The sequence below is a fragment of the Mobula hypostoma genome, chromosome 24 (genome assembly GCF_963921235.1).
Source record: "Mobula hypostoma chromosome 24, sMobHyp1.1, whole genome shotgun sequence".
In the NCBI taxonomy this organism is placed as follows: Eukaryota; Metazoa; Chordata; class Chondrichthyes; order Myliobatiformes; family Myliobatidae; genus Mobula; species Mobula hypostoma.
Window position 1 is genome coordinate 3,605,480 of NC_086120.1, and position 27,109 is coordinate 3,632,588.

Genomic DNA, 27,109 nt, shown 5'->3' on the forward strand with positions numbered 1-27,109 from the left:
TGTAAATATTAGTACAGAGAATATTTTCTAAGCCGCTTGTGAAGAGTTCTGTTTCTTTAACATTCTTCTACTTCTTCTTCAGGATCAAGTATGGCAAGCAGTCTGTGGGTCCTGATTTGACTAATGAGCCCCATGTAAGATCCACAGACTGCGACAAGTGGGCAGGAGGTACTTGACAGAGCTGTCAGTGTGTTGATTGGACTGTTAAACGCTCCTTCCACTCTTTGTACTTGGTCTCCATATTCTCCCAGTGAAGAGGCTAAGTAGCCCAGAATGCTGCTGCTTCATTTTAAGCAGATTTTTTTTTAAGCGTGTTGTACCAGACATTCAGCTATTCTTGTCTGGCACGTGGTGTCAGGATTAGCCGGATCACGTTATGAACGTTCCTGACCTGACCCTTGTATTTTTTTACGAGGCCAAGTGGCTAGCTTGACACTCAACCCGGCACGGATGGAAAGCGTGCTCGGGGGTGGCCCGACCTGGATTCGAACTCGGGAGCCTTCACTCCGGAGTCCGGCGCGGATCTCACTGCGCCACCAGCCAGCCTATTTTTAAGCAGTCATGAACTAGGGATTCCCATATCAGCGATGATGCAAGATTTTTTCAAGGGAGCCCTTGAGCATCAGCTTGAAACTTTTTCCTTGACCAGCTTGTTATGATGTAACAGAGATGTACCACAGGTGACTGGTATCAGGTACACAGTTGATGTGGTGTATCCTCTGGTGCCAGTCGATTGTGATTAGATCCTCAGCTGGGGTTATCAATGTGGTATTAAATATTGCAATTAGTTTGCCTATCCTGCTAGTAGATTTGGAGGATTTTACAGAGGCTGGGTTTAAAGTACTTTTCCAGAGCTGTGCGATTCCTTCTACAAGCTACTCTCATCTCTGAGGCATTCAGGAGAGTGAGGTCACTGCAGTTCAGTGGGCTGTGAGCTTGGTACTAATTCTGAGATCTTGGTCTTTGAACATTCTTCTCCAGAAGGCAGAATTGTGTTCTTGTGCTGTGGAGAGAATCATATGTTTTTGTCGTGTTTGACCTAACTGAGAGATGGGTTTAGAGTTGTGGGCAATAATTCATGTTGAACTGGGTCTTGTCATTGGTTGTGATTGTAAAGTGAGGGAGGCAGCGTAGTGTTGTAGGGGCAGCTTGGGTGAAGAGCATTGGCAAAGTGAATTTTTGTGTGAAATCCATCCTTGAATGCACTTTGGTGAATGAATGGTTTGGACATATAGATGGTGTACACATATTCAAGCATCATCTCAATGACTAAAACTAGTATACTCTTGTTTTAAGGGTACAAGCCACAAAAGAACTTGACTGTTGTTGAGATCACACGGCCTTGCTGAACCTAATTTCCACTGTACAGTAGCACTTTAAGTGGATTGGTGATTAGGATTCAGTTTTGCATGTTCTCATGGAACAGTCAGAGGATTGTGACCTATTGTTTTGGACTGTGATATTTGAGAAGTATCCTTCATTATCCTTTTCAGTTGAAAGAATTAAGAGCTTATGTTAGGTCAGAGAAAGTGTGTACAATGATTGATGCCACTTCTGTGCAAGAGATTTTTAGTTGGTAATGTCGATCAGTATTAGCATCACTTAACCTCACATAGAGTAACAATTTAACCAGTCATTATCATATTGCTGATTTGCAGCCTTGTGCACAAAATTACTGTCAAATTTTATATGTACAATTTTAATTACATTTCAAAACTACAGTTGTCTGTAGAGTGCTTTGGCTTCCCTTGAAATCATTAAAGATAGTGTAGAAATGTAAATTTTTTACTTCGGTATTGAAGATAAATCATCAGTATTTTAAGATCCTTGCTAGCCTAAATGCTGAATCCATTTGTTGACTTCGATCTGGCAATTAACACTAGTCTTGTCATTGAATGGCCACTTCTCATTAATTAACTTAAAGGAACCTTTGGCTAATAAGGATATGTCAATCTCCAATTTTAAATTTTTAACTAAGTTTGCAATTTTTGCTTATGTTGAAGGGAAATCCACGTTTCAGTCACACAGGTTTTTTTTTTGCTGGGGAACTGCTTTGTAATCTCGCTCCTGAATAATTTGATTCAGATTTTTATTCCCATGCTCTAGATTGTACTAATAGGTGGACAAAGGCTTCTCTTAAACTGTTTTTTTTAAAAAAGGAAATGAGCCATCATTTCCCATATTGCTTAAAACGCAACTGGATTTTATAAACTCCTTTCTTTCTTTCTTTCTTTCTTTATTTATTATTTTCTTTCAATAGTATAGCACATTACAGGTCCTTCGGCCTACAATGTTGTGCCAACCCTCAAACCCTGCCTCCCATATAACCCCCACCTTAAATTCATCCGTATACCTGTCTAGTAGTCTCTTAAACTTCACTAGTGTATCTGCCTCCACCACTGACTCAGGCAGTGCATTCCACTCACCAACCACTCTCTGAGTAAAAAACCTTCCTCTAATATCTCCCTTGAACTTCCCACCCCTTACCTTAAAGCCATGTCCTCTTGTATTGAGCAGTGGTGCCCTGGGGAAGAGGTGCTGGCTATCCACTCTATCTATTCCTCTTAATATCTTCCACACCTCTAACATGCCTTCTCTCATCCTCCTTCGCTCCAAAGAGTAAAGCCCTAGCTCCCTTAATCTCTGATCATAATGCATACTCTCTAAACCAGGCAGCATCCTGGTAAATCTCCTCTGTACCCTTTCCAATGCTTCCACATCCTTCCTATAGTGAGGCGACCAGAACTGGGCACAGTACTCCAAGTGTGGAGCTAACCAGAGTTTTATAGAGCTGCATCATTACATCGCGACTCTTAAACTCTATCCCTCGACTTATGAAAGCTAACACCCCATAAGCTTTCTTAACTACCCTATCTACCTGTGAGGCAACTTTCAGGGATCTGTGGACATGTACCTCCAGATCCCTCTGCTCCTTCACACTACCAAGTATCCTGCCATTTACTTTGTACTCTGCCTTGGAGTTTGTCCTTCCAAAGTGTACCACCTCACACTTCTCCAGGTTGAACTCTATCTGCCACTTCTCAGCCCACTTCTGCATCCTATCAATGTCTCTCTGCAATCTTCGACAATCCTCTACACTATCTACAACACCACCAACCTTTGTGTCGTTTGCAAACTTGCCAACCCACCCTTCTACCCCCACATCCAGGTGGTTAATAAAAATCACGAAAAATGAAACCCTTTTAACTCTAGTGACATTCTGATGAATTGACTTGCACCTCTGCAGATCAATTTATTCTCCTCTCAGTTGTGGTGTTTGATTGTGAAATCCTTACCTTAGGATTTGTAGTTTAATCAGAGCTTTAAATCTTCCACTTAATATTTTAGCGCGCGCGCACACACACACACACACACACACACAGATATATGAACTAGAAAATGTTAGACTTAGCGTTAATATTGGAAAAAGAAGCACAATTCACATTTCAGATTGACAACTCACAAAGGATCACTAATATGAAGTAGTAATTTTTTTTCTCTCTGCAGCTGCTTCCCGACTATTATCTCCACAATTTCCTGTTTTTGTTTTGGATTTGCAGCATCTGCTGCAGTGTGACGTTGTGAGACTTTTTATGGACAGTTTTTTGAATCAGACCATCATTTTTAAATGATCTATTGACATGGATCTCAAAATCTTTTGGACGTTCAGTGTTTTGAGCCATTTAGTAGTTAAAAGATATCTGTGTATCCCTTTTGTTCACATTTAGCTGTAATGAAATGTAACTACATTGCTTTGCCTGCACACACAACCTGTTAATCTCTTACTATTAATTTTATATACTTACTGTTTGTCATTGGCAGGTTCTGTATTGTGTTATGTAAGTCATTAATAAGTATAATGAATTATTGAAATCCCAGCACAGAACCTTGTGAATCACTAGTCACTTTCTTACAATTTGAGTACATTCCTTCTATCCAGTCGACTGTTGAGCAATTGAGCAGTTTAGAAAGGCATCAGGGAAGCATAGGACACAAGCAAAGCAAAGCTACAACGTGTTGCTAATAGTGAAAGTAGCCCACAAGGAACCAAATCAAAGCCTACAACATCTAGTCAGGAATGGCAATGAGCCATTATACAACTAGTGAGAAAAGGAGGCACGCAAGGACATTTCTAGCCTCAAAGTTTGAGAAGCATAGCACATGCCTCAAAGGATAAGGGTAAAACATTTGCAAAAGTGCTGAATAAATTTTTTTTTTGTCACTCTTGTGAGGAAATATATAGGAGCCAGCCTTTAGTCATTTTAATCCAATCCACGTGATACTAAGAAATGGATAAGAGCGCAGGATACAGCAAAGACTGTGGGATTAAATATCATCCCAGTTTATTGCTGAAGACATTCTCCAAACTAATCATTTCTCCAACCAAGTTGCACAGTTACATCAGTGATTTATATCTAACTTTCTGGAAAATTGCCCAGGTGTGTCCCATCTACGTTAAGCAAAGATTCTGATTGGACATTTGAGTCATCTTCCTTCAAAAGCCCCAATCAGTCTTTGCCTTGATTTAATTGGATGGTTCAGCCTCCATAGCTGTCGTAAGATGTAGACTGCCAAAAGGTTTATGATCTTATGAGAGAAGTAAATTTTCTTTGTTCCTGTTTTTAAACAGGTAATTTCTTACTCAGCAACTATTTCCATTAGTCTAGATTTCTTGAGGAGAATATCCTCACAGTATGCACCCCTGTAAAGCCCCTTCAGAAACCTAATTGCTTCAGTTGGTTCACTGATTCAAAGAACTGTGCAGCATGAAATGAGGTTCTTTGGTGTGGCTCATCCGTACCAATCAGATGCCTTCCCATATCCTGTCTTTGGCCTATATCCCTCCAAATGTTTTCTATTCACGTACCTGTCCAAATCTATATACTACTAAAATTCTCATGCTCTGTTTGTGACCTCCAATTAACCCAAACGGTGAATTACAGCGGCACTTTTTTTGACTAAATCGACTTAAAATGCGCTAATTTACAGAATGCATGCAAAAGTCAGGGTTATATTCGTTTAAAATTGCTCATATTCGTTTAAAATTGCTCACTCGTCAACAGGCCCCGCTTTCCACACCCAATAAAACTGCGATGCGACACCACGACACATGAGCACGGCCAGCCTCAGCAGCGCAACATGATGCTCACAGCAGCGACACCAACCACAGCGAAAGGGCAGGGCAGCTCTATTTTGAGCGCTCACATTCTGCTAATCACCATCAGCATGTGCAGGATTGGGACAGATCAAACTGTGACACATCAATAACATATATTTAAATCTTATTGTAATGAAGTTCTTCGAAACACCCTATTCCCAGATTCTACATTTGGACTAATAAGAGATGGGAAAGAAGGAGAATGGGGAAAAGAATGGAGGACTACCCTGGGATTTCTAAAGCAAACGTTCTGGGTCGAGTGTATACCGTTTCTCTACGAAGTAGTGACCTCTACTATTTGAGACTTCTTCATCACATAAAGGGGTCAGTATCTTTCGAGTCATTGAAAACACATGATGGAGATGTCCTTCCATCATTCAAAGACGTCTGCAGAGAGAGAGGATTGTTGCAAGCTGACGATCATTGGCAGCAAACTATGGAAGAGGCTGAGAGAACAAGAATGCCCACAGCAATGAGAGGTTTGTTTGTCGTCTTGCTAACAAACACTGAAATCAACAATCCACAGCAATTATGGAACCGGTTCAAGAATGCAGTGTCTGAAGATTTCTTACAAATGGAGAGGAGAACTATCAGTGATCCTCATATCATGATCGATGAGAGGCGTCATGGACAAGCTCTTCTTGTATTTACAAGAGAAACTTGAGAGGGGGCAAAACACTTGAAGAATATAACTTGGCGACTCCAAGAAACGGTACAATTACTCAAAGTGCTGGCAATCTGTGATTACTGCGTGAACTGCAATATAACACAGATGAACAACAGGAACTTGTTTCACAGAAGGAGCCCCTATTGAATAATGAGCAAAGAGAAGTATATGAATATGTGTGCGACTGCTTGGAAAGGAATCTCTCTTCAGTGATTCTCACTGATGCACCAGGAGGAACATCTATCATCAACTTGGTCCTCGCTAAAGTTAGGGAGGGATGGAGGTGCTGCTATTGCTGTAGCATCATTCGGTATTGCAGCAACATTGATGCCTGGTGGTAGGATAGCGCATTCAAGATTCAAGATACCCCTCAAAGTCAATGAAGATGCCCTTTGTAACATCGATAAAAACACCAATTTACTCCTAAATGCGAGGCTTATTGTCTGAGATGAGTGCCCCATGATTAGGAGGGAGAGCTTCGAAGCCGTGGACCGGATTCTTCGTGATGTATGCGGCAAGAATGAGGCCTTCGGGGGTATTTTAACCATTTGCTTTGGTGATTTCCGTCAGCTTCTAGCAGTTGTGAAATGAAGAAATGATGCTGATGTGGAGAATTCATGCATAAAAAAATCCTACTTATGGAGAAGCTTCATCAAGTTTCAATTGAAGAGAAACATGCGATTGAGTGAGGGAGAAGGACGATCTTCTGAGTTCTTATTGGATGTTGGAGAAGACAAGATTGAGAAAAATGAAAACGAAACCATGGAGAAAGTGCTGATTTTTCTGGAGAAACCGGTATTCCAGCATGGTCAGCTGTATGTGGCTTTAAGCCCGGGAAAAAGAAATGAAAATGTTAGAGTATTCTTGAAGGGTGGCAGATCAACCAGAAATGTTGTCATCAAAACTGTCCTTCATTAAATGAGGAGGAACTACATATGTCTTGCTACGTGTCTTTCTTCTTTAATAAACTGAGTTTTTTTTCTTTAATTAACAAAGCAAAGCAATAGCAATAGCATTCAGGGATATTTAATGTTCATTCTGGTCACATCAGACTGCACTACCTTTCTCTCAAAGGGTGCCCAACAGGTCACTGGGTCGTCTAGTGTCTTTTGAACATTATAATTATACCTCCCTCTCGCACTTCCTCTGGAAGCTCATTCCATAAACCTGCCAGTCTTTGTGGGAGTAAAACTCCTGGCCCTTAAAATCTCCCCACCCCTTACTTTTAACCTATGTTCTCTAGTTTTAGACACCTCTACTAGATTAAAAACTGTGACTATCTGCCCCATTTCTGCCCTTCGTGATTTTATAAACCTCAAAGTTAAACTGGAGTTCCTTTGTTGTAGAGAAAACAGTTGTTTAATCTCTCTTTTAATAACAATGTTTAAAAGACATTTGAGTAAATACATGGACAGAAAGGATTTAGAGGGTGTGGGCCAAGCGCAAATGAGGCTAGCTTGGTGGGCACTTTGGCATGGACAAGTTGGGTTGAGAAGTCTATTTTGATGCTGTGATTCTGTGATTCTCCTTGTAACTTAAGCCCTCCAATCCAGACAACATTCCTATATGTCTTTTCTGCACCCTCCCTAGTCTAATCACATCCTTTCTGTAGAATGATCTCCAAATCTGCACACAATGCTCCAAGTAAGATCACCTCTGGATCTGTCCATTCTGTTCATTTGTTCCCCTTTGGATAAACCCTTCTTCCATGAATTTAAATTGTGAACTTTCTCTTAGCCAATTGCTAAGAGAATAAATCCTCTCTTCAAATAATGGCACTATAATTCTTCTTAATACTCTGACTATGGTTTGAACGAAGCTTGTGCAGTTGTGGCAAGTCATCCCTACTTCTTGGAGTAAAGATTAACATTCAATTTGATTTCCTAATTAATAACTGTTCTGCAAGCTAGGTTTATGTTCGGAGCCCCCTCTGGTACAGCATTCTGCAATCCCTCTATTTAAGCCATGTTTTGCTTTTCTGTCCTTATAATCCATCTTCCACATTTTGCTCAATCATTTAACCCATTTGAAATCCTTTTCAAACATTCCCTACTCCTCGTTTTGTATATCACTTCTGATGTGCCTGGGGTGACTCGAGTAGCATCAGTACTCTCAATGGATACAATTAAATATTCTCGTTTCAGCCTCTTTAGCTAAAAAGCACAACTGCTTCCAAGGTCAGTACAATCAACAAACATATCTTAAAGAACTATCGGTGCTTAAAACTGATAGAAACAGCTCTGACTGTGGACGGAAGCGCACAAGGAAGAAGCGTGGCTATAGATCGGGATTACAAGTGCTTTTAAAGAAAAGGGGTTTTAAACACTGAATACTGGCTATCTTGCTGGCAAATGTGCAGTCTGTGGTGATTAAAATCAATGATCTCAGAGCTAGGGCGCTGAATCAGAGGGACAATAGGACCGAGTGTGTCCTTTGTTTCACAGAATCCTGGTTAGCCCCTTTTGTCCTGGATGCAGTGACTCAGATCGACGGGATTACTATACATGTACACAGTCAGGATAGATCTATAGAGTCTCCCAAAAGTAGAGGTGGAGGAGTATGCCTCATGATTAACTCTTCTTGGTGCACAAATATATCAGTCCTGTCCCAATTCTGCTCGAAATATTTAGCATTTAAGTGCTGTCCTTTTTACTCATGACGGGAGTTCTCTGGGGTCATTTTGGTAGCAGTATACATTCCAACTCAGGCCAATGTCAATCAGGCTTTAGACTGAGGCTGAGCAATGGGATCAACATGCAGGAAACAGTGCATCCTAATGCCTTCACCATTGTTTTGGGAGATTTTAACCAGGTCAGTCTGAAAAAACCACTAAGCAATTACCATCAACTGATCACTTTCAATACTAGAGGAACCAGCACACTGGACCATTGCTACACCACCATCAAGAATGCTTACAGTGGTATTCCACGCTCTCACTTCGAGAAATCTGATCACCTGGCTGTACTTCTACTCCCTGAGTATAGGCAGAGATTGAAGACTGCAGCACCAGTAGTGAGGACCAAGAAGGTATGGACAAGGGAAGCACAGGAGTGGCTACAGGACTACTTTGAATCGGTGGCCTGGACTGTATTCAGGGATTCATCTTCTAATCTGGCTGAGTATGCTGTAGTTGTTACTGACTTCATTAAAACCTGTGTGGATGAGTGTGTAACACACATAAAAGTTGCTGGTGAACGCAGCAGGCCAGGCAGCATCTCTAGGAAGACTCTTACTTCAGTTAGTCCTGACGAAGGGTCTCAGTCTGAAACGTCGACTGCACCTCTTCCTAGAGATGCTGCCTGGCTTGCTGCATTCACCAGCAACTTTTATGTGTGTTGCTTGAATTTCCAGCATCTGCAGAATTCCTGTTGTTTGGATGTGTGTGTACCTACAAAGACTTACTGCACATTCCCAAACCAAAAGCCGTGGATGAACCAGAAGGTACATCGTCTGCTGAAGGCTGGATCTGTGGCATTCAAGTCTGGCGATCCAGGCCTGTACCAGAAAACTAGGCATGATCTGCAGAGGGCTATTTCAAGGGCAAAGAGACAATATGGAACGAGGTTGGAGGCAACATTGGATGCATGGCAACTCTGGCAGGGTCTGCAAGACATTACTTTCTACAAAGCAAAACCGAATAGCATGAATGGCAGTGATGCTTCACTACCAGATGAACTAAACAACTTCTATGCTCGCTTTGAAAAGGAGAACACAACTACAGCTGTGAAGATCTCTGCTGCATCTGATGACCCTGTGATCTCTGTCTCAGAGACTGATGTTAGGCTGTCTTGAAAGAGAGTGAACTCTCGCAAGGCAGAAGGTTCCAATGGAGTACCTGGTAAGACTCTGAAAACCTGTGCCAACCAACTGGTGAGACATTTTCAACCCCTTACTGCTACAGGCGGAAGTTCCCACTTACTTCAAAAAGGCAACAATTATACCAGTACCTAAGAAGAATAATGTGAGCTGCCTTAATGACTATCACCCAGTAGCACTCACATTGACAGTGATGAAATGCTTTGAGAGGTTAGTCATGACTAGACTGAACTCCTGCCTCAGCAAGGACCCGGACCTGTTGCAGTTTGCCTATTGCCACAATAGGTCAACGGCAGATGCAATCTCAGTGGTTCTCCACGTGGCCTTAGACCACCTGGACAATACAAACACCTATGTCACGATGCTGTTCATCGACTATAGCTCAGCATTTAATACCATCATTCTCACAATCCTGATTGAGAAGTTGCAGAACCTGGGCCTCCGTACCTCCCTCTGCAATTGGATGCTAGACTTCCTAACTGGAAGACCACAATCTGTGCGGATTGGTGATAACATATCCGCCTCGCTGACAATCAACACTGCTGCACTTCAGGGGTGTGTGCTTAGCCCACTGCTGTACTTTCTATATACCTACGACTGTGTGCTAGATATAGCTGAAATGCCACCTATAAATTTGCTGACGATACAACCATTATTGGTAGAATCTCAGGTGGTGAGGAGAGGGCATACAGGAGTGAGATATGCCAACAGGTGGAGTGGTGGCTGCAGCAACAACCTGGCACTCAACATCAGTGAGACGAAAGGGCTGATTGTGGACTTCAGGAAGGGTAAGACAAAGGAACACATACCAATCCTCGTAGAGGGATCAGAAGTGGAGAGAGTGAGCAGTTTCAAGTTCCTGGATGTCAAGATCTCTGAGGATCTAACCTGGTCCCAAATATTGATGTAGTTATAAAGAAAGCAAGGTAGCGGCTATACTTTATTCGGAGTTTGAAGAGATTTGGTATGTAAAAAATACACTACCGAAAGAAGCTGCAGAGGGTTGTAAATTTAGTCAGCTCTATCTTGGGTACTAGCCTACAAAGTACCCAAGACATCTTCAGGAAGCAGTGTCTCAGAAAGGCAGCATCCATTATTATGGACCTCCAGCACCCAGGGCATGCCCTTTTCTCACTGTTACCATCAGGCAGAAGGTACAAAAGCCTGAAGGCACACACTCAGCGATTCAGGAACAGCTCCTTCCCCTCTGCCATCCGATTACTAAATGGACATTGAACCCTTGGACATTACTTGACTTTTTAAAAAATATATAATATTTCTGTTGTTTGCACGATTTTTAATCTATTCAATATGTGTATGCTGTATAAAGTATACTGAATAAGATTTACCTATTATTAGTATTTTAATTTTTTCATCTATATTATGTGTTGCATTGAACTGCTGCTACTAAGTTAACAAATTTCACGTCACATGCCAGTGATAATAAACCTGATTCTGATTTGTTTCCCACCTATATTTGTAGCAGCACACGTTTTCAATGCCTTTAGTCCTTTTGTCCAAATTATTAACATAGAATAGAGACCCAAGCAGTGATTCATGAGACATCCCTGTAGCTGCAGCTTGCAAGCTGAAAATGGCTTATTGCTATTGACTTTGCTTTCTGTTCAACAATCCTCTGATAATGTTAATGTATTATCCTGCTGAGCATATGTTCACTAATATTTTACAGAGCACCTTATCAAAGGTCTTTTGAAAATAAACATATACTATACTCTCAAACACGAGCAACACACACAAAATGCTGGTGAACGCAGCAGGCCAGACAGCATCCATAGGAAGAAGCATAGTTGACGTTTTGGGCCGAGGCCCTTCGTCAGGACTAACTGAAAGAAGAGATAGTAAGAGATTTGAAAGTGGGAGTGGGAGGGGGAGGGGGAGATCGAAACTGATAGGAGAAGACAGGAGGGGGAGGGATGGAGCTAAGAACTGGAAAGTTGTTTGGCAAAAGGGATACAAGGCTGGAGAAGGGAGAGGATCATGGGATGGGAGGCCTAGGGAGAAAGAAAGGGGGAGGGGAGCGCCAGAGGAAGATGGAGAGCAGGCAAGGAGTAATTGTGAGAGGGACAGAGAGAGGAGGGGGTGGGGGGGGAGAGAGAGAGAGAGAGAATAATAATAAATAAATAAATAAATAAATAAGGGATGGGGTAAGAATGGAGGAGGGGCGTTAACGGAATTTAGAGAAGTCAATGTTTATGCCATCAGGTTGGAGGCTACTCAGATGGAATATAAGGTGTTGTTCCTCCAACTTGAGTGTGGCTTCATCTTGACAATAGAGGAGGCCGTGGATATACATATTAGAATGGGAAAGGGACGTTGAATTAAAATGTGTGGCTACTGGGAGATCCTGCTTTCTCTGGCGGACAGAGCGTAGGTGTTCAGCGAAATGGTCTCCCGGTGTGCATTGGGTCTCACTAATATATAGAAGGCCGCACCGGCAGCACCGGATGCAGTATATCACACCATATAGAGTACTATACTCTATCCCTTTTATCCATTCTGCTAATTATACCCTCAAAAAATTCTAATTTGTCATGATTTCCCTATCATAAACCGTTGATGTGGCTGAACATGCTGTACCAATTTCTCTTCTTGTTTAAATGTCTTTAAGATATTTTACCAATTAACTTGAGCCAATTCATACCTTTGTATTTGGCTTATTGTAATTTTAAGACACTGGTTTCTGATCTAGGTTTCTGAGTCACAAATTGAATGTTATGATGTGATCATTCTTCCCTGGTGGGTTTTTTTTTCAAAAGACCACTAATTAATCTGATTTTATTATACAAGATCAAATCAAAATTGTGGCTCTGCAATTTATTATACAGGGAAATTGTCCCAAATGCACTTCATGATCACTTCCTCAAGATTGTACAAATTTAATGTATCCATTTGGTACAAAGCTTCAAGATGCCCTTGCTTAGGTGGATAAGCGCAGCATGTGTATGGGTTGGGGATGGGTCTGCTACAATTTCCCCAACCAAGCCAGACCCATTTCAGCTTGGAAATAGTTGGTATTCTTTCATTCCCGAATCAAAATCCTAGAATTTCCTACACAGCACCATGAGTCTACCTCCGTGGAAGGATTATTATGTTTAAGAAGGTGGTTCACCACCTTTCTGAGGGAAATTAAGAATGAGCAATAAATTTTCAATACCCCCCTCCCACCACCAATGAATTAAAATGAGAAAAATGAGGTTCATTTTCTGTGTTTAATTTTAGCTATATGTGTACTACATTTGTGTAGCTAATAAGTCTACTGTCTCAGCTTCAGAGATCGGGGTCCAATCCTGAACTTGGATGTTGTCTGGGTGGAGTTTGCACATTTCCCCTGTCCATAGAGTAAAACATTTTCCCCAGAGTAATAGAGATGCACTTCATGGAAACCGGCCCTTCGGCCCGCCGCATCATTGCTGATGTTTGCTCATCTGCGCTAATTTAATTTGCCCACATTAGGACCGTATCCTTCAATAACCTGCCTACTTAAGTGTTTTTCTAAATGCCTCTTAAACATAGTAATTGTATCTTATTACATCATCTCCTCTGGCAGTGTGTAACAGATATTGATCACTGTACTTACCCATCAGATCTCATTAAAATTTTTCCTTCTCACCTTACACCCACATCTTATTTTTGACACCCCTGCCGTGGGAAAAAGATTTTGTCTTTCTATCTTAGCCATGCATCTCATTATTTCTATACCTCTATCTGTCATTCCCTTAGCATCCTTCACTCCAGAGGAAACAATCCCAGCTATCTGTTATTTACCCATAGCTGAAGTATTCCAATCCAGGCAACCGCCTGGTGAATCTCCTCTGTACACTCCCACATCCTTCCAATGACTCCTTTTAGACTGAATAGATTTCCTTGGAAAAATTATTATTACTGTTGGATGACATCCATAAAAAATAAATGTAGATTATGTTGCAGTTTAATAGGGTTGATATCCAATAGTCTACAAAATCTGCTAGTCTGGCACTACCAAAATCTTGAGAGTGTCATATTATCAGAATATTACTACAGTTGGGTGTAATCTGTCTTCTATGTTGGCTCTCTAACAATTAAGTTTATCTCTGCACCACACACAAAATGTTAGAGGAACTCAGCAAGTCAGGCAGTATCAATGGAGCGGAATAAATAGTCAATGTTTTGGCTGAGTTTCTTCAGCGTTTTGTGTGTGTTGCTGAAGTTTTCCATCATCTTGTGTTAAATTTCCTCTCTGCCTTTCTGTTAGTAGTGATTTTACAATAATTTTGCAAAAGATTTTAGATAAATTGTTAATATTTTGACTTCTGGCATCTTTCATGTGCTCCCATGTAGAAGTCACCTTCCTCTAAATGCTTGTGTTTATTGCTGTGTATGCATTTAAATATGTTTATCCCTATCCTGATTGTCGTCTGTCCATAATAAGTGAGACTAATTCTAACTCTCAAGTAAGCTGATTGAATGTTTACATTGAGTTGCATATTTACACCTAATGATGTTCTTTCTGTCCACTATTAAAAAGGCTTTGAAACATTTTTACAAGTACAGAAAGTGTGACTTGCTTTCAACTTGCTGTGGGTAGGTGCAGCCTGACAAACAAGAATTTTCCAATTTGAAGATCGTATTTGGAAAGTTAAGATTGTTCTGATATTAATAGTTGAACTGTGTGTGAGTGTTGATTTGTAAAGGTTCCCAGCATTAATGAAAGTTTAAAATTAGATAAGATTGTCACATCATAAATAGGGCAAGCAAATAGAACAGAGCAGGATTTCCTAGTGGTTTTAGCACATCTCTCCCACTGTTTTCTACCATCTATTGTGATCATGCTTTTATGCAACACAGTATCATCAGGTCAGTTCATGTCATGTGCTGTTTAAACATAGCTCTGCAGTTGACTTTAATATTTTATAGATAAGTAACAGGTTTTATACTTTTCTGTGAATTGCACTGTGTTTTTAAGCTGTTATGCAGTAAATGATAAAACTATCTTTAGGACATGTTAAAACATATTTGCAATGCATTATCGGTGAATAGCAGGCAATGGTACATTTGGCAAACGCAGATTGCACATCAGAAAGCCCTGTAACCAAAAATGGTTGAATGATTAGATTATCTGTTTTTACAGTACTTTCTGAGGGGAAAATAGTGGCCAAGACACAGCAAAATTCTCTGCTTCTCATCACATGGTTTCACAGAACGTTTTATCTTTAGCGTGTCCCTCATTTAATATCTTACCAAAAATGAGCAAGTGTCAAATACACATACAGAAAAGTGTTGCCGATCAGATAAGAAGTGCAGAAGAAACATATATTAAATTAATCTCATTAATCTAAATAGTGGTTTAAAAACTTCAACATTGTACAGGACTAATAACCTAGCAGTTATGTGTGTACCACCATGATACATTGTGAAAACAAATTCACTGTCTGATTATTTCTAACCTTCCTTCAGAACATAATCATTACTTTGAGGAAAAACAAAACTAATCACTGGTTTTAGTAATTAAGTAATTAGTGATGTACTGAAGTTGCCTGGCTAATGAGGATAGTTTTAACATTGTTGCCCAAATTTTTTTTAAAAAGTTTATTGAAATCCACACAGCATTTGTGGCTTCCAGCCTCTGGCATCAGTTTCAATACATCAAATTGACCCTACCTGACTTGCATTTTGTGTGTGTTGCCCAAGATTTTCAGCATCTTCAGAATCTCTTGTGCTTTTGAAAGTCACCTGTGGTTTTTGTCTAAGAGACAATGACTATTTCTGAGTGTTGACAGTAAATGCAGTGAGTTCATTTATTTGTATGAAACATCACATCCCAACTAAGTTCTACAAGTTGATAGCTCTGTCTTCACCTGCCTAGGAAGTGGAGCCCTCCCCCCCCCCCAAATTGCTCTGCCTTTGTTGTTCACTCTTTTTAGATGTTCTTTAAAATCAACTCCTTGCTGATCCCCTTTATGGCTACACTTGTTTATAGATAATGGGAGTTACAATTAGTTCTCAATGCACCATCTCTTTGCAGCATTAAGTTTTATCTATGGTTGCAGTTTAATCATCATCATTGTTCTTTTAAAGATGCTTCTTTTAACTTAACTTCTTCCTGAACATAGTATATCACATGGCATCTGCAAACTCTAGTGCTATTCCCATGTACCCTTGATTAGGGCATTTATTTATAAGGTAGCTACGGCAGAAATTCCTGGGAAACACCATTGCTCACTTCCCTACGGTCTATTCACCATCACTTTCTGATTCTTTGTTTTGTTTTATTCGTACATTACTGACCCTCAGTTTCATGCGCTTCAATTTAGCTAATGTATTTGTTGGTCTATGAAGTTAGAAGGTTCATTATTAATTGTTTTTTGATTTTTGATACATCAGTGCATAACCATCAAACTTTTGCTGAGTATTAAAATTGAATGTAATTACCTTCAAAGTAACTTATGTTGGCTTTCATTAATTAGCTTATATATTTCTAAATGCCAATTCATTTCGTCCTGGAAAATTATCTTTAAGGCATTTTTTAAAAAAGAGAGAGCATTAGCCTTCAGTATTATGGCATTATCTACATAACTAGCTGCATTCCATCATACCTCTTCTCATTTGGCCCACCACTTCTTGAAGTATCCTTTCAATATTTATATATAAATAACGAGGTGTACGTTTCTGTTAGTGCCAAGCTAATCGATGTTCAAACTCACTTTGCCCCTTTTTTTTCCCTGTTCTCTGCATTTTCTTATTCAATTTAATTACTGAATAATGACTCTGATTATTCTAAACCTTCTACAGCTTTGCTAGCCAATCAGGGAGCACTCAGCGAGTGTGCACTGATTTTTGATGTCTGTGCTTTCCACTTAATCAGAATATCCTGAATGACATTAAAGGTTTGTGTTTAAGCAGTGGATTTTCATTTATAGGCTTTAGGTCATTGTCTAAGCAGTGAAAATGTCCTGTACTTGAGAAGGTACATGGTCTTTGAAGTCTGATTTATTAAAGAATTGACAACTTCTTTACTGAGCATTGTAATTATGATTATAAAATTGTGTAAAAAGACAAAAAATTCTACAAAGTAGGAAACACTTGTGAAGGCTGTAGCAGAGTTAATGTTTCAGCAAAGATAATTTACCTGACACATCAGCTGTGGTTCATTTCTTCACGTTTGGAGATCACTCTGTCTTTCAGAATATTCTATTTTTGTTTCATTTCTAGCATTCTTTGTATTTTGTTTTGTGGAAGTGATCTGTAGGGATCTTAAAGTAAAACAGATAAAGAATAAAGATGTAAGAATGTCAACTTTTGTACTTCAAGGAACATAGTCCCAGAATCTCCAGCCTTTCCCCATACATCACTCATCCCTGCAACAATCTCTTCAATCACTAAATCATAACTGGTCCCTCCAAGGCATTCAGTTTCTTCTGAGTGTCTTGAAAGCATGCATCGTAGTCAAGTGGTGACCTTAGTGCATTAGAAAACGTTCAACATAACTTACTCACTGTTGCAGTCTATTGCTCTGTTGAAGTGCTGGATCTTGTACTCTTTTCGAAAAACTGCTTTTTCAATCGATCTTATCCAACCACTTCAATGATTTATGCACATTCCCGCCGGGCTCTCTGTTTCTGCATCCCTGTTAAATTTTTACCCTTTATGCGAGATTGTCCATTCTTGTTTTCTGTTCAGTCTGTCTTGTGTCCCTAAGTCAATTTCTTGTCATTCCTCTTATGCCCCTTCCATGGGCTGACAGGCCTGATGTGTACACTTTCTTAGATACTGTTAGGAAGTCTGTATGTAGTACATCAGTTCATTTCATGCATAATATCTCAAACATCTTTGATCAATAATCAATAACTTTTTGTTTTGCTATTTCACATGTGTTAATTTTCATTAAATAATCAATGCATGCCCAGTTCACTTGTCAATATTGTCTGGACTCTAGAGTATTGTTTCCAGAAACTTCTCCAGCGCTATCTAGTGGATACAAACGGCAAATACATCCTAAAAGGCTTCCAATTACTTGGCTTATTTTATTCTGAATTTTTACATAATGTATATAATTTTAGTTTGTAAATTACAGGAAACTGTAGAGCCAAGAAAATGATTCTGACATTCTCAACTATGTGGGTTTCAGTTTTGTGAGTTTGACTTTGCATTAGATAGTACAGGTGCACATTCCTTTATCTGAAATTCTGAAATCCAAAAAGCTCCGAAAACCGAAGTTTTTTTCGCCAATAGCTAATGTCACTCAGGTGTGACGTGGCAGCACTAGCAGAGGCCGCCAGACGTCAGTTGTGGCTCAGCACTCGTACTGGTTACACGTGCATTTGCTGTTCGCTGATATTTTGTTTTCACTGTTAACTTTATGTTTAAATTCACTGTGAAAATGTGAAAAAGAGCTGCAGATACCCCTATGGGTAACAATGAGAAAAAGAGAAGGAATCTTCTCTATCAATAACGCAGAAAGTGGAGTTATTGCAGAAGCTCGATCATGGTGTGTCTGTGCGGCGTCTTACTGAAGAAAATAGTGTCGGAACTACCACTGTATATGATTTAAATAAACAGAAAGACAAGTTACTGAAGTTTTATAGTGACAGTGACAGTGGCGTTCTACATTTATTCCAATAAGTCACTTACCATGTGTTTGATTCGGTTTGTTTGAAGCTGTATATTTTTATGTTTTATTGAATGTTTTTGTTGGAAATAAAATTTCTTCTTGTCATTCTTCCCTAAACAATACAGTATAACAATTATTTACATAGCATTTACATTGTATTAGGTATTATAAGTAACCTAGAGATGATTTAAAGTATATGGGAGGATGTGTGTAGGTTTGGTGCGCCACTGGGTCCTGAAGTCCACTGCACTGAGACAGGTTAAATAAGGGACTTGAGCATACGTGTTTTTTGATATCGCGTGGGGGGGCGGTGGTCTGAAATGTGAAAAATTCTGAATTCCGAAATGCAACTGGCCCGAAGGATTTCGGATAAGGGATTGTGGGCCTGTACCATACAGCTAAAGCAATGAGGAATATTGATTGTGTTGAATTGCCTATAAATGTGTATAAGTATAAATGTCTGTTTGAAAGTGTGGCTAAGTGAAGACTATGCTGATTAGGCATACTGATTTCTTTCCTGAAGAGTTTACTGCTTCGTGAAAACCTGTTTCAAAAATACTGTGTTTGTTCATACAATCCAAATAGTTGAAGAACACATATTATACTGTTGTTAAATTGGCGTCTAAACCAAACCTTTCAAGAATTTTATGCCTCTTTATATCACTCTGATTTTCCTCATGATTCTAATTTCATGCATGATTTTTTAAGTAAATTGAGTTTTCCGAAACTATCACCCGAAGATTCCCTATCATTAGAAACTTCCATTTCAGAGGAAGAAATAATAACTGCAATCTCATCATTGAATTCCGGTAAAGCACCCGGTCCGGATGGGTTTACCGTGGGATTTAAAAAATTTTTTTCCTCCATTCTTTCTTCTAAGTTGTCTAGAATATTCAAGGAAGCAATCAGTTTAGGTAAATTACCACAATCGTTTTATGAAGCCTCTATTTCCTTAATTCTTAAAAAGAATAAAGATCCTACTGACTGTGCATCATAGAGACCGATATCTCTTCTGAATGTAGACTCTAAAATTTTTTCAAAAATTCTAGCAACTAGACTGGAGAAGGTGTTACCTCAAATCATTTCCATGGATCAAACCGGATTTATTAAAAATCGCTATTCATCCTTTAATATTAGGAGGTTAATGAATATTGTTTACACCCCCTCATATACTACCCCGGAATGTATTATTTCATTAGATGCTGAGAAAGCCTTTGACAGAGTTGAATGGCCTTATTTATTTAATGTTCTTGAGAAATTTAATTTTAATTTGACATTTATATCTTGGATTAAATTGTTATATTACTCCCTGGTAGCCTCGGTTTGTACAAATAATTATAGACCTCCTTTTTCTCGTCTTTTTCGTGGTACTAGGCAAGGTTGCCCTCTTAGTCCTTTACTATTTAATATTGCTCTTGAACCTTTAGCAATTGCTATTCGTGAATCGCCAAATATTGTTGGTATTACCCGTGGAAACGAAATACATAAATTATCATTATATGCAGATGATTTGTTGTTATACATCTCTAACCCGGAGAAGTCAATTCCTGCTATCCTAGATCTGTTAGCTCAATTTAGTAACTTCTCTGGTTACAAATTGAATCTTAGTAAGAGTGAATTATTCCCTTTAAATAAGCATGTACCTATTTATGGACGTTTACCATTTAAATTGATTACTGATTCATTTATATATTTAGGGATAACAATTACGAAAAAATATAAAGATTTATTTAAAGCTACTTTTTTACCTTTAATTGATCAGATTAAACTTTTATTTACCAAATAGTCCCCAATCTCTTTGTCTTTGATTGGACGGATTAATGTTATTAAGATGATCATTTTCCCCAAATTTTTGTATATATTCCAATCGGTTCCAACTTTTATCCCAAAATCTTTTTTTGATAATGTAGATTCAAAAATTTCCTCATATATTTGGCAGAATAAAAATCCTAGGTTAGGTAAAAGGTATCTACAGAAATCTAAAAAGGAGGGGGGGCTCGCCCTCCCGAATTTTAGATTCTATTATTGGGCAATTAATATTCGATATTTAAAATTTTGGTTACAAGATTTGGACGCATCTTTAAACCCTCATTGGGTAAATCTTGAATCTAATTCATTACAAGGGTTTTCCTTGGGTTCGGTTTTAGGAACTTTACTTCCTTTTACTTCTTTTAAATCATATAAACAAATGAATAACCCAATAGTTAAGCATACTTTACGTATATGGTTTCAATTCCGAAGATTTTTTGGGTTTAATCAATTTATTCTAGCAAGTCCCATTATATCAAATTTTCTTTTTCAACCTTCCATGATGGATCAAGCTTACTTTGATTGGAAAACCAAAGGTATAATATTTTTTCGCGATTTATTTTTGGATAACTGTTTTATGTCTTTTGATCAACTCTCTAATAAATATAACTTACCCAGATCTCACTTTTTTAGATATCTACAGATTAGAAACTTTTTAATTACTGTCTCTCCTAATTTTCCACACCCATATCCAATGGACACTTTGGAAAAAATCTTAGATTTAAATCTCTCTCAGAAAAGTGCAGTAGCAATTATATATAATTATGAATCTATGTCCTGATGCTTCTAATAAAATTAAAGCTGACTGGGAAAGAGAACTTGAGATTAATATACCGACTGATAAATGGGAAGAAATTCTTCAGTTGGTGAATTCATCCTCGGTATGTGCTAAGCACAGGTTGATACAGTTTAAAGTAGTGCACAGGGATCATATGTCCAAAGATAAACTATCTCGTTAATACTCTTATATTAATCCAATATGTGACAGATGCCATTCCGAGATAGCTTCTTTAACCCACATGTTTTGGTCATGTCCCATGTTGGAGAAATATTGGAAAGATATCTTTGATATTATTTCAACGGTCCTAAATATAGACTTACAACCTCATCCAATTACTGCTATCTTTGGACTACCAATGACAGACTTAAATAATTTAACCTCTTCATCACGAAGGATGATTGCATTTCTTACTTTAATAGCTAGAAGGTCCATTTTGTTGAATTGGAAAGAGATCAATCCTCCTACTGTATTTCATTGGTTTTCACAAACTATGGTGTGTTTGAATTTGGAGAAAATTAGAAGTGCAGTTTATGACCCTTCCATTAAGTTTGAAAAAATTTGGTGGCCATTCATTCAGCATTTTCATTTGATGTAATTTGATCATTTCCAAACTTGTTTTATCTCTCTGTACTGTTGTTAGAGGGGAATGGAGTCGTCGACACTAAGGTTTTCTTCTTTTCCTTTTTTAAGTTGTTAGTTTTGCCCAAGTCTTTTAGTTTAGTTGATTAATTTTGTGTTTTTTTTTTGGGGATAGGGTTTTTTTTTGTTTTTTTTTTCTTTTTCATGTTTTTTTCCAGTTTTTTTTTGCTTTGTATTATCCGTGGTTAGTTCTACATGTTTGGGAGCTTTGTTAATTTACACTACTTGGTTTTGCAATTACTTTTTTTAAGTGCAACAATATATCTCCTACTATTTGTATTATTGCTATGTTTTGTTTCTGTATTTTGAAATTAATAAAAAGATTGAAAAAGAAAAGAAATTGGCGTCAGTTCCTGTTAGAATGAGATTACAGTACCAGACTTTCAATTTTGCCTCTAATATGTTACAGACTGTCCTACACTCAAGTTGATGACTTACTGAACTTGAATCATGGAGTCAAATAGTAAGAATTATAACAGTAGGTTTATTAGACCCAAAAGGGACACACAAAATACATACACCACACACAAATGCTGGAGGACAGCAGGTCAGGAACTCACTTAGCCTGACCTGCTGAGTTCATCCGGCATTTTGTGTGTGTTGCTTGGATTTCCAGCATCTGCAGATTTTCTCTTTGTGACATAAAATACATATCCAGTCCTATCAGGATATTTGTTCATATTGATGTAAATATAGAACTTGTGAGTTTATAATGTTGATTAACAGCTAGGATGCCCAAATAATATCCTAAAATATGGCTTTCAACCAGATCCTGACAAATTCTTGAAATATTTGTTATGAATTGATTTTGATAAGGCAGCTTTTCATTCCTTTCAGCTTTAGTGAATGATCAGTAATGGTTCTGAAACCCTCTCTACTGAATTAAAACACTATTGCTAATTGTATATAACACTTATTCCAGTAATATTACATTGCTGTTACTAGGTTAATACCTATTTGCAATTTCATCTAGTTAGAGGGTGTGTGCCTTTCTAATGCTTGTCGTCTACCCAAAAATGCTCATTACTATCGGAGTAAAACTTCATGAAACATTCTTACCCAGGCTATTTAAGAATAGTTTGATTAAGAGAGATAAAAACAAGCGGTGTTGAAGAATCTTAGTTGCTATATAAGAGCACAAATACAAGCAGGTTTTTGTTCTTAAAAGCCTTCTTGTTTTCGTTAATAAAACCGTGGCTGGTTTACCTTAACTCTATCTTCCTGGACAACATCTTGAAAGCATTTAATTCTTTTGTATTAAAGAAAAACTGATTCTATGCCTTGCCTGTACTAAACATTCCTCTCTGGAATAGATCATTTAAAAGATTCACAACTATTGAAGTGGAGATATTTCTCTTCTCTTCATTTCTCTTCATATTTTAAAGCATTAATTTCTAGTTCTAGACTCTGCAGCCAAAGGAATTATCCTCTTGCCATCTACTATGAAAGGCTTTTCAGGGTTGCATATGTTTTAACACAGCCTTTCTTTCCTTTTAAATTCTAAGAAATGTATGCGTACTCTAATCATTTTTTCTATACAAGGCAATCTCTATTCCCCTGATGTATATAGTGAAGCTTCAGCTGCACTCTCTGTAAGTAAAGTAGGTAAGGGCTCGAAAACTTTACATGCAAGTGAAGTTTGACTCTTCAAAGCAGTAAGACTTCTTGTAATCCAATCCTTTGCAATTATTCTTCCTATTTCTTGCCATAACTGTATGTTAACTTCCTGTGCAAAGTTCGTGACATTGTTCATGTCCCTTTGAATACAAAATTTCCTAGTTTTCCTTATTTTAAAATATATCTCCATTTTCCTACCAAAATGGGCAACTCATCTTATCTCCAAGCAGTAATATTTTATTCATAGTTTCTCTGATGTGTTCATTAATCATCCTTCATCAATATGTTATCCCCCAGATCATGAGCTTGAACAGTTTCTTGTGTGGCATCTTACTGGATGATTTTGATAATACAAATGTAGAATACTGTACTTCTCCTTATCTACTGTGCTAGCTACCTTGACCGGTTCCTTCTAGAGTTTGCATAGTTGCTTTGTTCAGATTTAGAACCCAGTTTCAGGCATAAGCAAATCACTTTCAAAGTCCAATATAAATTGTTAGCAAAATTAAAAATCTCAGAGAATCCATTTCTGGAAGACTATTAATTAGCCCAAGCTATTGCACAAAGCATTTATCCAGAAAACACTCCGGACTTTGTTTCACTTCAGCTTCCACATATCATTATTGCAGAATTGGTTTATCCAAGTTTCATAAAGATAATTTGCCCTCTCACCCCAGGGTTTTATTGAGCTGCAATATTACCTCACGGCTTATGAACTCAGTCCTCCGACTAATGAAGGCCAAAATACCACACACCTTTTTAACAAACTATTAAGTTGTGCAGCATTTTTGATGAATCTCTCTGTCCCCGCCCGCACACGGCTAAGAACCCCTATATACTTCCTTCAAATTTGACCATCCAAAGTGAATCACTTAACATTTTTCTGGATTGAACTCCATCTGCCACTTTTCAGGCCAGCTATACATCTTGTGAATGTCCTGTTGTAACCTACGATAACCTTCTACACTATCCACAACTCCATCAACTTCTGTGTCATCTTCAAACTTACTTACTCACTCTTGCACTTTCTTATCCACGTCATCGAAGAACAGGGGTCCCAGAACAGATCTCTGTGGAACACCACTAGTTGTCAAACTCCAGGCAGAATATGCCCCATCTGCAACAATCCTTTTATGAGCATGCCAATTCAGAATTCACACAGCCAGGTTTCCCTGGATCCCATGCCTCCTGACTTTCTGAATGAGCCTACCATGGAGAACTTTATGATGTGTTTTACTAAAATACATATACACCACATCCACCTGCTCTACTTTCTTTAATGTGCTTTGTCACATCTTAAAGAATTCAATCAGTCTCAAGAGGCATGAGTTACTACTCGGAAAGTCATGCTGACTTTCCCTAATCAGACTATGCTTCTCTAAATGCTCATAAATCCTGTCTCTAAGAATCTTCTCCAATAATTTGCCCACCACTGAAGTAAGACTCACTGGTCTACAATTATAATATCCTGCTAAGAAGCACCAGGCCATTGTCTGCCACACCATCACTGACCTTATAAACTCTGGGGATCTCCCATCCACTGCCACCAACCTCATAGTTCCCTCATTCCACACCTCCTATTTCTACCTCCTGCCTAAGATCCACAAACCTGCATGTCCAGGGAGACCCATTGTTTCTGCTTATTCCTGCCCACTAAACTCCTGTCTGAACTGCCTGGACTCAGTTTTATCCCCCTGATTCAGTCTCTTCCTACCTACATTCGTGCCACTTCACACGCTCTTGATCTTTTCAATGATTTCAGGTTCCCTGGCCCTGAGTGTCTTATTTTTAGTATGAATGTGTACACCCCCATCACTATACACCCCCATCTCCCATCAGGGAGGCCTCAAAGCTCTCCGTTTCTTTCTGAGCACCAGACTCAATGAGTTCCCCTCCACCATCACTCTCCTGGCTGGCGGAACCTGTTCTTATTCTCGATAATTTCTCCTTTGGCTCCTCCCTTTTCCTTCAAACAAAAGGTGCAGCCAATGGTCCCAGCTATACCTGCCTTTTTTGTCAGTTACGTGGAAGAGTCTATGTTCCAAAGCCTACACTGGTGTCACTCATCAACTTTTCCTACACTACATTGATGACTGTATTGGTGCTGCTTCCTGCACCCACGTGGAGCTTGTTGACTTCATCAACATTGCCTCCAGCTTCCATCCTCCCATTAAATTTACCTGGTTCATTCTAACACCTCCCTCCCCTTTCTCAATCTCTCTGCCTCTATCTACTGGTGTCTACTATAAACCCACTGACTCTCACTGCTACCTGGACTATACCTCTTCCCAACCTGTTACTTGTAAAAATGCCCTCCCTTTCTCTCAATTCCTCGGTCTGAACTGCATCTGCTCGCAGGATGGGGCTTTTCATTCCAGAATGAAGGAGATGTCAACAACAGGAATTCTGCAGTTAGTCCTGACAAAGGGTCTCGGCCTGAAACATCGACTGCACCTCTTCCTAGAGATGCTGCCTGGCCTGCTGCGTTCACCAACAACTTTTATGTGTGTTGCTTGAAGGAGATGTCATCCTTTTTCAAAGAAAGGGGCTTCCCTTCCTCCATCTGCAATGCTGTCCTCAACTGCATTTCCTCCATTTCGCGCATGTCTGCTCTCACCCCATCCTCCCACCACCCTACCAGGGATAGGGTTTCTCTTGTCCTCATCTACCACCCCACCAGCTTCTGTATCCAGCACATAATTCTCAATAACTTCCACCATCTCCAACAGGTTCCCACCACCAAACTCATCTTTCCTTCCCCACCCCCCCCCCACTTTCTGCTTTCTGCAGGGATCGCTCCCTAAGTGACTCCCTTGTCCATTTGTCCCTCCCCACTGATGTCCCTCCTGGCACTTATCCTTGCAAGTAGAACAAGTGCTACCTACACCTCCTCCCTCACTGCCCTTCAGGGCCCCAGCAGTCCTTCAGGTGAGGTGACCCTTCGCCTGTGAGTCTTTTGGGGTCATCTACTGTATCTGGTGCTCCCAATGCGGCCTCCTGACATTGATGAGACTCAATGTAGATTGGGAGACCGCTTTGCTGAGCACCTACACCAGAAAAAGGGGGATCTCCCAGTACATTACCAGAATATTGCTTTTAAATTTATTCTGACAAAATATTGAAGTCCTATGTCTTCAGATCATCGTTATTTCTATGTAGAATAATGTTTTTAAATACTCATCCCCTTGGTAATGTCACAGATTTTAAGTGTTGCGTTTCAGTACTTTGAAAAGAGTATGAGCACTCCCTTCAATCTCCATTTCCCACATTTTACATCATTTTCTTATAGTCACAATTTGTACATATTCTAAAGTGGATGTGATGAATGAAACAGTAAAAACCTTCCAATGGTTTCTGTTTTCTTTTTATTATTTTTATCTACACAATCCGTTTCCCTCATTCTCATCTCATTCTGTCAGCTTCTCCTTCTATCTCTCTAAACATGGTTGTATGAATACAGTCCTGTGCCTTGTTCACATGTGAGTCATGATAATGAGTACTTGGATAATATTGAAGCTGAACGTGAACATGAACTTGACCTAACATTCTTTGTCTTTTTCATATGCATGCATTGCACAATGGGGATCTAAAGCTCATTGCTTGATCCTGATGAAATTCTGTAATAACTGTCATTATCTTGGCTTACGGGAGTTAATTCAACAAAAGAGGTAATATAGTAAACCATTATGTTTTTGTAATTCTGGCTGAACAGGGAGCAGTTTTCTGAACCTTTAAGATATCTCTGGAAGGTAAGTGCTGCACGAGTATCTTAACTGGCATATGTTTCTTGTAGTAATTGAACAGCATGATGGTATGCTTTATGAGTACTATACCACAGAAGCTTGGTGGTACAACAGATATGATGTACATTTACTGACAGCTGGTATTGTTGACTGAAGGAGCTAAATTCCACTTCACACTGTCTTATCTATTAACGGCATCCAGTGTCACATTTTTTTAAATGACCTGATCATGGTAGGTACAGTAGAATTGATTACATGTTCTCTGCATTGT

The 27,109-nt window shown here is 39.0% G+C and overlaps 1 protein-coding gene across 3 annotated transcripts in view; it reads left to right on the forward strand.

Moving 5' to 3' along the window:
• eps15l1a (epidermal growth factor receptor pathway substrate 15-like 1a) overlaps window positions 1-27,109 on the forward strand; it is a 492,163-nt gene that overhangs the window by 333,894 nt on the left and 131,160 nt on the right. The gene's annotated exons all lie outside the window — the stretch shown is intronic.